The 13,349-nt window shown below is 45.1% G+C and overlaps 1 protein-coding gene across 3 annotated transcripts in view; it reads left to right on the forward strand.

The window, feature by feature from the left end:
• Positions 1 to 13,349, forward strand: part of LOC141087889 (A disintegrin and metalloproteinase with thrombospondin motifs 2-like) — an 851,362-nt gene that overhangs the window by 118,327 nt on the left and 719,686 nt on the right. The gene's annotated exons all lie outside the window — the stretch shown is intronic.

Here is a 13,349-nt window from a genome sequence, read left to right on the forward strand (position 1 = left end):
AAAGTGGGGCGCGTAGAGTTAAAATCTCAAGGTCTGATAATTGTAGACATTGATCGACGAGAATGTAACCCAATGATCACCTTAGGTATTAATGTGATTGAAAATTGTCTTCCCGAGGTTATTGTTTTGTTGCAACAGGTAGCCGAGACTGCGTGGTTCCAGTGAACAACGAGTCCTGCAGAAGGAGATCAAGGCCCTGATGCAAAGACAGCAGGTAGAACTATCTGGCGGAGAAATTGACAGCGTCAGAGTGAGTGATTATTTCCCCATTGCGACACCCCCCAGATGTGAAATGTTAATTTGGTGTCGGGCAGCCATCGGCCTCAGAGGAAAAGATTACCAAGCATTGGTAGAGCCAGTGTACTCTGATAGCTGGCCCACTGTCCTGACAGCCAGAGGGGTAGTTGATGTCCGCAAAGGGAGAGCCCCTTTTGAGAAAGCATTCAATGCGAAACGTGCGTCAGGGGGTCACAGGAGAGAACACTGGTGTACTGGTGATTATGGGTAAGCGATATTGACTTTGATACAGATGGATATATTGATTTGTTTATTATTCTGGACAATGTTATTTATATTTGCCCATAACTCTTTGATGGATTTTTGTCTAGGATTTAATCTGCTGTTACGCATATTGTATAACCCCTGATCTCAGTACCACCATGTGTACCCCTGTGTTGGCCATGGTATTCCTCTTTTCCTCTTCATTGTTATAAGCCTTTATATTGGTTTTTACATATTTTCAAAATTATTTGAATTAATAAAATACAAAAATCTTCTTATTGGATGGTGTTTCTTTGCTCCGTTTTTCTTGTGTTTATCCTTCTATTGGGAGCATTTCCATTTTTTATTTTGTTGTTAGGCATTATGCCTCTGTTTTTGGGGGTGAAGTTATTTCTTCAACATTTATTATAATTACTTTATGCTTATTTTGACTTTTTTTGTTTTCAAAGGGAGAGTACCTGTACGCCTCTTGAATTGTGGGGAAGAGGAGGCCACAATACCTCGGTATGCCACAGTTGCTAAGCTGTTTACTGTCAGTAACAAGGCAATACAGGCAGCAGAGCCCTTGGTCTCATCCGACCAGATAGAGGACAATGGCTCTGTAAAGCAGCTGGAGTAGTGGTGTCAGCAGCTGTATGTGGGAACTGACTCCACCCCTTCATACCAAAAGAGTGGGGTTTACTGAGTGACTCAGGAGTTTGAGCGGGTATTCAGTAAACACCCCGTAGACTTGGGGAAGGCAAAAGGGGTTCAACACCATATCCCCACTGGAGATCATCCACCCATTAAAGAAAGGTACCGGCCTATACCCCCAACACAATATCACTGTGCCAAAAGTATGTTGCGGGAAATGAAGGAGGCTGGGATGATCAGAGACGGTTGTAGCCCCTGGGCAGCCCCAATAGTCTTTGTGAAAAAGAAAGATGGTACCATGAGAATGTGTGTTGATTACAGAAAAATTAACAGCATTACACATAAGGATGCCTGCCCATTACCCAGAATTGAGGAGTCATTAGCCGCACTTAAAACTGCTAACTATTTTTCCACCTTAGATCTCACTAGTGGGTATTGGCAGGTTCCCGTGGCAGAGGCAGACAAGGAGAAAACAGCATTTACTACACCACATGCCGTTCGGGCTCTGCACTGCCCCAGGGATATTTCAACGGCTAATGGAATGCTGTCTTGGACACAAGAACTTCGAGATATTCCTGTTGTACCTTGATGATGTCATTGTTTTCTCCAAGACTTATCAAGACCATCTGAAGCACCTGGCTGAGGTGTTTGAAGCCTTGTCCAATTTTGGCCTGAAAGTGAAGCCTTCCAAATGCCACCTCCTGAAGCCCAAGGTACAGTACCTCGGTCATGTAGTGAGTGCAGAAGGTGTGGCACCGGATTCTGACAAAGTCACTGTCATCCGGGACTGGCAGAAGCCCAGCAACCTCCATGAGGTACGTCAATTCCTCGGGTTGGTGGGCTACTACCGAAGGTTCATCAAAGGCTTCACTGAGATAGCCACGCCTATGCAAAATCTTCTGGTGGCCCAGGCCAAGAAAGCCAGGAAGATGAGTCCTACATTTGAATGGAATGAGGAACTGGAGAGGTCCTTCACTCGACTGAAAATGGCTCTCACAGGAGATGAAGTTCTGGCCTACCCAGATTATGACCAACCATTTGTTTTGTATACTGATGCCAGCAACGTGGGACTGGGAGCAGTACTGTCACAGGTACAGAATGGCAAAGAAAGAGTGATCTCCTATGCCAGCAGGAAGCTCCGTCCCACTGAAAGGAATCCTGACAACTACAGTTCCTTCAGACTAGAGTTCCTCGCCATAGTCTAGGCTGTGACTGAACGATTCAAGCATTACCTAGCTTCAGCCAAGTTTACCATCTTCACGGACAACAACCCATTGACTCACTTGGAAACTGCCAAACTAGGTGCACTGGAGCAGCGATGGATGGCCCGGCTGTCTAACTATGAAGTCACCATCAAGTACCGAGCGGGGCACAAGAATGCTGATGCGTTGTCCAGAATGCCCAATCTGCCAGATGCAGGAGAAGACCCTGAGGCACTCGAAGAAAGAGTTACCGGCCTTCCACTGGCCAATTGCGGCCCAACGTGCCCAAGGAGTGAGAAACAGACGGTCTATCATGAAAGAGGCCACCCTACATCCATTGCCTCATCATGACTGGGCAGAAACGCAGGATAACGACCCCGCAGTCCGCCTGGTAAAGGAGCTACTGTCGCAAGCTGACTCACGCCCAAGTCCAGATGCTCCTGAAGAAGCCCAGCAGTTGTGGAAGGAAAGAGGCAGGCTGTTCATCTATGATGGAAAGCTGTGTCAGAGGAGTATCAATGCCCGCACTCATGAGTTGGTCTGGCAGGTGGTAGTCCCAAAGAGGGAGGCATCAATGGTCTTGGAAGCATACCACAATGGAGCTGGACACTTCGGATGGAAGAAGTTGGAGGCCTTGCTCCGGGAGAGATTCTACTGGGCTGGTATAAGGAAGGCCATTGAAAATTGGTGCCTGGAGTGTGGACAATGTAACCTGCGCAGGAAGGATCGCAACAGCCAGCGAGCTCCTTTGCAGCCAATAATAACCAAACAACCACTTGAGTTGGTCGCCCTGGACCAAGTGAAGCTGGTCCCAAGTCGTTCAGGCTACGTTTTTGCTCTTACCATCGCTGACCACTACTCGAGATTCCTGGTAGTTGTGCCTGTCAAGGATCAAACAGCCAGGACAGCAGCCAGAGCATTCCAACAGCACTTTTGTTGACCACACGGATATCCCGAGCGAGTGCTTACAGATCAAGGTCCAGCCTTTGAGGCAGAAGTGTTCCAGGAATTCTGTAACTTGTACGGTTGCAAGAAGATCAGGACAACACTGTACCATCCACAGACCAATGGCATGTGTGAAAAGATGAATCAGGTAGTGATCGATCTACTGAAGACCTTGCCTTTGGAAGAGAGGAATCTGTGGCCAGAGACGTTGCCAGATTTGGTAGACCTCTACAATCACATTCCTGTGAATTCCACCAACTGCACTCCAGCCTACCTAATGAGAGCGAGGCCTGGCAAGCTGCCTATTGATTTGGATATGGGAGTCCTGACACCTGAGGTAACATCATCAGATGCTGACTGGGATATGGAGAGGCAGCAGCAATACCGAAGAGTACAAGAGTGGATAGAAAAGAGTCTAGCTCAGGCGAGACAAAAACAGGAAAAGAACTACAATCAACATGCACCTGCAGTTCCCTTGTCACCAGGAGAACAAGTCCTAAAGAGGAAAAGGAGGATGCATAAATTGGATGACCAATAGGAAGCTGAACCCTACACCGTCTTACCATCAAACTTCGACAACACCAAAGTGTGCTTTATCAGTAAGGATGGAGGAGAAACCTCATCAGCAGTATCGAGGGATTATCTAAAACCGTGCCCTGACCAATTAAAGGAAAGGATGGGAGGACAAAACAACCTTCAACCCATAGAAGAGGAAGAAAAGGTCAACACTGTATTGGGAGAATTTCCTGCAAACTGGACAAGAGTGGATCAAGCCATCGTAGTTCCTGTCCTAATCTTTCCCCAGCCTACTGCAACTGACGTAGCAGAGACTCAAGACAACTCTGAAAATCAGGAAGTTCAGGCAGTGGATGCCACACCAGCAGTGGAGCAAGAGGATCCTCGCCCTGCCAGTGGTGAATCTGTCATGCCCACAGTGAGTCTAAGAGTTTGCAGACGGCTACTACCCAGTTTACCAACAGCAGTAACAGGCCCACTAAACCTAAATAGGCCATTAGAAGTACCCATGCTATGCAGATCTACCCGTAGTACAAAAGTAAGGGGGGAGTGGAGGGCCACTCAGACACGACCACAGATCCGATGTAAAAATATATAATATATCTTTATTGGGACATACAAACAGATCCTAGACAAACAATGCTAAAGTGCACAGAATAAATCCACGCATTATGGAAAACACAGCGGATCTCCCTAGATCATACAGATGGTGTGGTCCAATTAGGTCATAAAATTCTCCTCACCAAAATATACCATAGAGACACTATACTCCCTATCACTAGTCCTAATCACATAGTATACACATACTAATGCAAAGTCGATGAATGAATATAAACAAATATATATATGTACATGGACACTGGAGCAGGACAATGATACTACATAAACATATTGTCAGAAAGGCCACTATAATAGCGGCTAACGGATGTCACCATCAGCATATACCACCAAATGGTGGTGTGGCATCCTCATTATAACCATTACATATGTTATATATTACAAACAGGCCTTGTAGGGGAGATGAAAAAATATTTGAGGGAAGATCTCTCTAACCCTCACCCTCCATGACCGACAGGAGTGACGATGCTACCATGCACAAAATGACAGGCAGCAAAAACGGTAATTATTACCAAATGTCCGATGGTGGGTGAGGAGTCACAGGGGAGACATGGGGCACACGTGCGGTCTCCCCTGTGACTCCTCACCCACCATCGGACATTTGGTAATAATTACCGTTTTTGCTGCCTGTCATTTTGTGCATGGTAGCATCGTCACTCCTGTCGGTCATGGAGGGTGAGGGTTAGAGAGATCTTCCCTCAAATATTTTTTCATCTCCCCTACAAGGCCTGTTTGTAATATATAACATATGTAATGGTTATAATGAGGATGCCACACCACCATTTGGTGGTATATGCTGATGGTGACATCCGTTAGCCGCTATTATAGTGGCCTTTCTGACAATATGTTTATGTAGTATCATTGTCCTGCTCCAGTGTCCATGTACATATATATATTTGTTTATATTCATTCATCGACTTTGCATTAGTATGTGTATACTATATGATTAGGACTAGTGATAGGGAGTATAGTGTCTCTATGGTATATTTTGGTGAGGAGAATTTTATGACCTAATTGGACCACACCATCTGTATGATCTAGGGAGATCCGCTGTGTTTTCCATAATGCGTGGATTTATTCTGTGCACTTTAGCATTGTTTGTCTAGGATCTGTTTGTATGTCCCAATAAAGATATATTATATATTTTTACATCGGATCTGTGGTCGTGTCTGAGTGGCCCTCCACTCCCCCCTTATTTTATAGTTGCTGTCAGCGACTGATCTATATTTAGGTCCAACATTTCAGTGGAGGCATCTAGGTGTAATTTATTATGCCAGGAATATGCCCTCCTGTCTGAGTGTGTTTATGAGTATTTTTCTTCCGTAGTACAAAAGGTGAGATCCCAGTTAGATATAGAGATTAAAGTGCAAATAGAAAATGTAAACTGTTCCTGTAAATATGCAACTTTTCAAGCTTATATGCCTACAGAGACTCTGTAAGAACTCTTTTTGAACAATCTCAGTTTGTTTTTGATGGATTATTGGGCCACAGGACTATGTGGCCAAAACCCTCCTTGTACATAGTTTAACCAAGTGCTCAGGAAATGGACCATGGACATTGACGCATGGACTAATTGTCACAAGGACTATTTTTGAGCTTTGGTTTTTGTAATTTTTCATTTTTTGAAATCTTGTAACAGTTACAATTGTTCATTTATTTAATATGTTTGCATGTTTTCTCAGTCCGGGAGTACTGAATTGCACTAGGGGGGAATGTGGCGCCCCCAGTAGTATGGTCGCCACAGTGGCATTACCTTACTCCTAGGGAGTTTGATGTCATGCTTGGAAGCAATGAAGGATCTCTCTATCAGGTAAATCAACACACAGCACGGTTCCCACTCCAGGCCAGCAGAGGGAGCTCTGAACCAAAGCTGGGGAGAAGCTGCTCTCTGGGGGCCAGGAAAGGGAAGTTAGTCAGTTCGTGTGCGGAGGGCGAAGTGTGTGGACGAGAGGAGAAGAGCTGGAGGATTGAGCAGAGTTCAGGCTCACTTCTAGCGTGGCGCATGGTTCCGGGGTCCGGTCCCCGAGGCTGTTTGTGAAACTGATGTTCCTGCAGCAGAAACCGGAGGAATAGGAAGCTGTAAATGCTCTGTTCCCACATAAGTCTCGGAGGCACAACAGCAACGTGTGAGCCAGAAGAAGGAGGCTACAGCTGTCTGCCGTACGAGGGGGTTCAAAAACAGAGCGCAAGCAAGAGGAACTTCAGTGTAACTCAGTACTGCATGTACCTCAGATAAGCGCTAGAAAGGAGACTACACAACCCATCTGCATAGAGAGATTCCTGAGTTGCTTCCAGGCTGGCCAACTCCTGTTTTCATCTGTAATCTGGATCCTGGACTGCACTTGCAAAGTAAAGGTAATGGAAACTGCACCCTGTTGTGTCATTGCCTTCTTCCTGCAACCCCTTCAGCACTGCTACATCTCTGTGCCTAACACTGCACCCAATTCCTCAACACCTATTCTCACTGCCCTGGGACTACAGCTCTACCTGTGGGGAGTTATTACATCTTGCTGCCTTATACCATCTGTCCCAGAGGATCTGCCTGCAGCGTCGGCTTAACCCCTTCATTGCCGAGCACCACAGGTGGCGTCACGTATCATCCACTTATAAACTTTAACCAGCCACGCTCAACCCCTTTTACATGGATGCCCAGGGTCATGGACTGGGTCACCGCTACCGTGACACTTCCCTCTGAGATACCGGCCCGGTACCGAGTATCCCACTGCCCTGGCGGGCGATCCACATCCCCATCTCCCAGGGCCTCCAGCCAATTCTACCACCAGTTCATCGCCCAAGCGGGAGCCGAAGTTTCCTCCATCACCTGGAGTCACTCAGGTTCGAGCACACGACAGATGCCATTAGTCACGTACTCCATTATTTCCAGAACATCGCACAAGCGGGAGCTGGAGTTCCTCCATCACCTGGAGTCACTCCTCCTGCGTCAAACAGCGGCCTCAAAAGACTTTGAGTTCACTTCACGTGTCAAGTAGAAAGTACTAAAAATGGATCCTGGGTCGCTGAGGTGAACTCGGCAGACAGTGGAATATGGTCCCTGGGGTGGATCCAGTGGACAGTGGAGTATGGGTCCCTGAGGCGGACTCAGCGGATGGTGGAATATGGGTCCCTGAGGTGGACTCAGCAAATGGTGGAATAAGTGACCGAGATGAACTCAGCCGATGGTGGAACGTGGGTCCCAGAGGAGGACTCAGCGGATGTTGGAAAATGGGTCACTGAGGTGGATTCAGCGGATGGTTGCGGGTCCCTAAGGTAGACTCGGTGGAATTTGGGTCCCTGGGGAAGAGCTCAGAGGAGAAGAAAATGAGATTATTAATGGGCTTGACATATTTCTATCCAGACTATAGCAGTAAAAGTGACACATATGGGGTTACGATGGTTATCTGCACAAGGATAACATGAAAAATCCTTAAAGCATTACATATCAGGTAATCAACACCCCCTCCCCCCAAACTACTCAACAGCCACAGGTCAACACTCAGGAGTCGCACGAAAACCCAGGGCCTGCTGGCTATCTACCGAGAAAGACTGCCATTTTCATGTGTCATGCAGACATATACATGACTGCTCTGCTTGCAGGGGGGATACCCAGCAGCAATATGTTCTCGTCCGCCTACAAGGTGTAACCCCGGCGAGCGTAACTGCTTTGGGCACCTGGCTAAACCCCAAAAAAGAAGCACCACAGCAATTACATTCCGGCTTTACATACGGTTTTGTTACCCCTCTTCAAATTCAGTTGAACACCATCCCTGGCTGATAACCTAAAAACATCATTCCGAAAAAGAAATCCCTAAAATATTGTCTGATCTATCATCCGTATCACCCAAAGGTGAATCTGTTAATGATGATATCCCCCAAAAGAGGTTCCCGTTACATACGCGTCCCTTGACAAGGCAGCCAGCACACCCGTAGCAAAATTATATATAGTCGGCATTCCGCCTATTACCTGTGCACTCCAAATACTTCCAATTGTTAGGTTGAAAGATGGACCAGCACTATTATTTTGATATGTGCTTATCGATTGGATCTTCCATTTCTTGTCACTATTTTGAGCTATTCACTACTTTCTTGAAATGGGTTGTCCTTTATGAAACAGGCAGCAATTCTTGAATTCACTACCTTGATTTTTTGTTCATGGCCCCTGGGAATTCAAAATTCTTCTCCTTTTCTACAAAAATCTAAATTATATCAGGGCATCTCGGCATTCCGCTATCACCCAAAAAACAGTCGGACCATGTTATGTATTGCCTTTCCTTGGCATCGAAATAGACACCAATTCAATGTTTTTTCGATTACCTGCGGAAAATATACAAAAAAAACCCACGATGGAAGGTTTCTGTGAGGTTAAAACATTCACCCTTCAATAGATGCAGTCCTTGCTGGGTCTGCTGACTTACTAGTCTGGAAAGATTTTCTACATTCATACAACGACATACCTGTGTCATAGCAAGAGAGATGTCAAGCAAGGGCCTAGGGCTCATGGTAGGAGGACGTATCAAAGAGGGTTTTGCAGCAATCGACAATAACCAGTGGCGCAAAAGCAGCTGACCAGAACTATAGAAACAACGTCAGGCTATGGGCGTGACCATGCACTGTTGGAAATTTTCACAATAGTAGCCATGGGTGCAGATATGGGGGATACTGTCGAGAAACGCAAACATTTGATTTCAAATGAAGAATCCAACTACCGCAAAAAGCTTAAACCAAATGTCTTCTGCATCTCCGCCCTTACTCGCTCTCTTACGCTGGCTAGCGCTACTATGCTTAAAACACAACATCTGCTGCCAAGCCAGATTAGTGGCAGATGTAAATGATAATTTCATTAACTCACTGTTACCTTCTGATTGGCAGGCCTTCAGAGTCCTCCCCAATGCACAACCATCAGGCGTCCAGTGTCGTACATCCCTATGGGACACAGTAGCCAATCATTGATGCCATTTATGCGTTCCTCAGTTAAATCGGCTGCCTGGCAGGTCTATGGTAAAGCTTTTGAGGAGTGGTGCTCCTTAATTCGTGGTAAGTGCGACCAAGCAGAATTTGAAGTGGCTATGGAATTTTTGATTCGGCTCAAAGAAAGAGGGGTGTCGGGCGCTTGTTAATGATATTAAGTCATAGTGGAAGATGTGGAGGAGAGCAAAGGTTCGTAACAGCTCATTGGCCTGCGCGCCTAGAGGTCGCAGACAGGGCCTTCGGCGATGAGCCCGTTATGACATGTAATTGCCTTTCTCTGCATATGTAATTAATAAACTGTGACCGACCTGTTTCAACCCATCTAGGCCTGTTTGTGTTTTCATTATGGGACTGGTGGGAGGGGGAAAGGCACTGGTTGCGACACACGGGTCTGCACAGACTTGCTACACACCCATCTCAACACGCTAAATAACTTACAAGCTTTCTTATATACTAGATATATTGCAGACATTGGGAAGCATGTTGGATAATTTACTAGTTTCACTACATATGTCTATAATGGCCCTCCATTGTTACTCTGCTTTTTGTTGATACAATTTGTAATTGTTTGCATCTCAGACACATACATTTTTGTTCCCAATGTGTTCAGATTTTTGTTGGTTCTAATGGATGTAGAAATATTGACTAAGGATGGGTTCCAATGGTTGTATTAAAGCTGGAGCCAGTCACATTCAAAAATTGTGGATGCTATTGGATTTGTGTACTCTTCTGCACAATGTACAAATGCAGGAGCTACCACATATTTATATGCACATGTCTGGTCTGTGAATTGGACCAAAGTAGTGCATGCTGCAGTTATTTTCTTGGTCAGGAGAGAGAATTGACCATATGCTCTAGCACAAAAAGGCAGCACACTATTGTAAGATACGTTTGTCTGAATGAGCCCCGGGGTGCATTGCTATAATGGGTGCTAATAGAGTTTGAGTAGAGGGTCATTTACATAATTTGCTCGATTCTCTCGCATGGGAGACTTGACAGCCGTGTGGGCAAGCCCCAAAGCTGAGTGAACTCTAGTTCGCTGCTGTTGCTGCTATTCAGGCAATGATATGGCCACTTGTGGACAGGATGGCTCTCATACTTTCTTTGCTACTACCGTAAGTTGCAAGTTGCCACTCTGCAAGGATGTATGAGATATGTTCTTAGCAGGGAAAGGGTTAACCAATATTTAGAAAAAAAGGGGATAATAAAATAAGCTGAATTAGATGTGTTTGGGGTTTGGTGTCATTGACAATTTGAGATCTTGGAATTAATGTCCATGTGATATATACATTACAGAAGTGGCTTCCTGGTGGTGTGCTTTCTCCAGTTCTGCCCATTGGTTACTTTGGTTTCCAAATACTTGCTGTAACATTTCATCTGTAGCTGACTAAGGGTGGACACACCCTAAATGCACAGGCTCTACTTATGACCACAGCACACAGCCATATGGTTTTAATCATGACTGAATAAGGGATTGAACTTTTTACACCAGGTGCTGGAAATAATCTACTTCTTGCTCTCAGTAGGCCCCCAGCTGCCATGACATCCAGCAGTCATGTTTGGGGGATGATGAGAGATGGAAGTGACTCCCCCATCTTTCGTTAGTCAACTTCTAAATTCCGCTGTCAGTTTGACAGTGGTATATAAGAGATGAAACTGTGTTCAGAGCTGGCTTTGATCAGTCGTTACTCTTGGGTGTATGCTGAGACCCCTCCATATAATGATGGCACACTTTCTCCATCTATCTAGAGCATGTATCTGCAATAACGGATGGTGATTTGTGTTTTTCTTTATTCATATACTTTCTGGTTTGTGATTTCATCTAATATGAACATGAACGATTATAGACAAATTCTATTTAATGTCACTTTATTTGGACTCATATATGTTTTTATTCCATGCCGTTTAGGATTAAGATATTTACTAAACATAATAGGCATTTTTTGAATATACCCTTTTTGTGGGGCAATTGCTATATATTTCTTTCTATTCAGACATACAGTACCTTGTCAGGACCAAGAGCTACATAGCTCGAAAAACAGTGTTTTTTACTTTGTTTTTAACACCCTTTCACTGTTTTCAATTTTACCATTTATTGTGATGTTTTATATTTACCATATATTTTTTTCTGCGGTTGCCGGACCTTACCTACCTTTTTCTCTGCTTTCGTATGTGCACACAATGTCTTTTTTTTAGGTTGATCCACTCTGTAACTCACCTGAAAATGCACTAAATAAATCCAAAAAAGAATGAACATACGCATTGCAAAATGTAGAAATTTACTTTCTGTACTGTGAGGGGTTGACACTTCTTGTGGTAAAACACCTGCTGGTTTATTATGGCACAGCATAAACCATAGCAGGGTTCAGCAAAGTAAACAAGGCCTTACTGGCATAATGGCAAAACAAGAAGATAACATAGCAAAGTCCATATGTCTCAGGGGTTCACCCACTTAGACCCACATGTGTCTTCAGCTCCACCTGGAGTTACGTGTGGCGTCTCTCCACTCTCAACAGTGGCTGTACATTTAACATCCCAGCCACACCCTTGAGGTTGTTGGAGATATGGTAAGTAGGCGTCCTTCCCTTCTCTAACCTATTTACCTACCATCCCATCCCAGGACATGGCTGATTATCTCCTTCAGCACGTAGCATGCTGAAGAGAAACTTATGGGTTTGTAGATCACGGAAGAAAGCAATCTTCTTGACACCTATCTCCCCTCATATACCATGCCAGTGACCCTGTCACAGTACATATATCTAGTTTGTTTAGCTGCTTTTAACTGCTTAGGTTTCCAAAAAGTGGCTTAAAGAAGTGACCTGACCATTCTTCATGCAACTTTCCAACCTTTATTAGTTTATTGAATACAATTGAAATAAAAACTGTTGACCTAAAAAACTGACAGAGTTCGCAGACATCTAAAAGATGCCATGTGCATATGTAACAACATGCAGGTGTTGAGTATGTCACCATGGAACAGAGACCGACCAAAATTTAAAGGGTTTATTTACAGGGGTCAGAATCTCCTGGCAGGGAGAAAACAGTGGGGGTTAAACTGGCAAGGTAATGATCCCACATGAGGTGGATGTAGGTTTTGGAGCTCTGGAGAGTATACCTCCCTAATCTGACTTCCACAGCAGCTAAAACAGGCCATTCAGCACTAAATCAGTGCATAACACTCTTCTGACACCCAAGAGATCACTTCAGGCCCGGTAAAAATCGACCTCTGATCTTCCGGGGCACCAAAGAGGATTGAGGCCTAAAACCTGCTGCTAGGCCGCAAAGCCAGGGGCTAAAGTAGCTGGTAGCGACCGACTTAACTTCCAGAGCTGTCAGCCTCATCACAACTCTGACCGGAGCCGAGAATACAGGCCCTCTTGGTCCAGACCACACACCATCAGCATCCTGCAGACACATCAGGACTGCGGACACAGAACGGGACTGACTGGTAAGCAGAGAGGCCCTCTTTTGCCACAAAGTTCCGTAAAGCGGGTCGCAGTTGTGACCTTCTGCAAGTTCCATAATCGGGACGCAGCTGCGACCTACCTTTGCAAGGTTCTGCGATCCCCCCTGTGATCTCTCTTACTGCTGGAGACGCAAGTGTCCCTATTTGGTCTCCACTAGACCCTGACTCTGTTCGCAAGTTCCCTAACGAGACTCGGTGGAACCAAGCGTCCTCAAACAAGACTTTACTAAGTCTTCCTTCCTCATCGCAATCCTTTGGTATCGCACTAAAAATCCCCGCGGAGACTTTACCGCATTACAATTTCTGTGCGACTCCATTTGAGATCGCTACTGCGACGACGCAAAATCTTTTATATTTCTGTTTCTCCATTTCAACGCAATTTTATTACCACTATGAGCAATTCCAAGTCCAAAGGTAAACTCTCTACTCCATCTCTTCCCAAGTCACAAAATCAACGAAAGATGGAAATTTCCTCCTGGAACAGGCATCAAACTAGTCCACAA

The sequence above is a fragment of the Dendrobates tinctorius genome, unplaced genomic scaffold (genome assembly GCF_039654945.1).
Source record: "Dendrobates tinctorius isolate UK_male_01 unplaced genomic scaffold, ASM3965494v1 ptg000036l, whole genome shotgun sequence".
In the NCBI taxonomy this organism is placed as follows: Eukaryota; Metazoa; Chordata; class Amphibia; order Anura; family Dendrobatidae; genus Dendrobates; species Dendrobates tinctorius.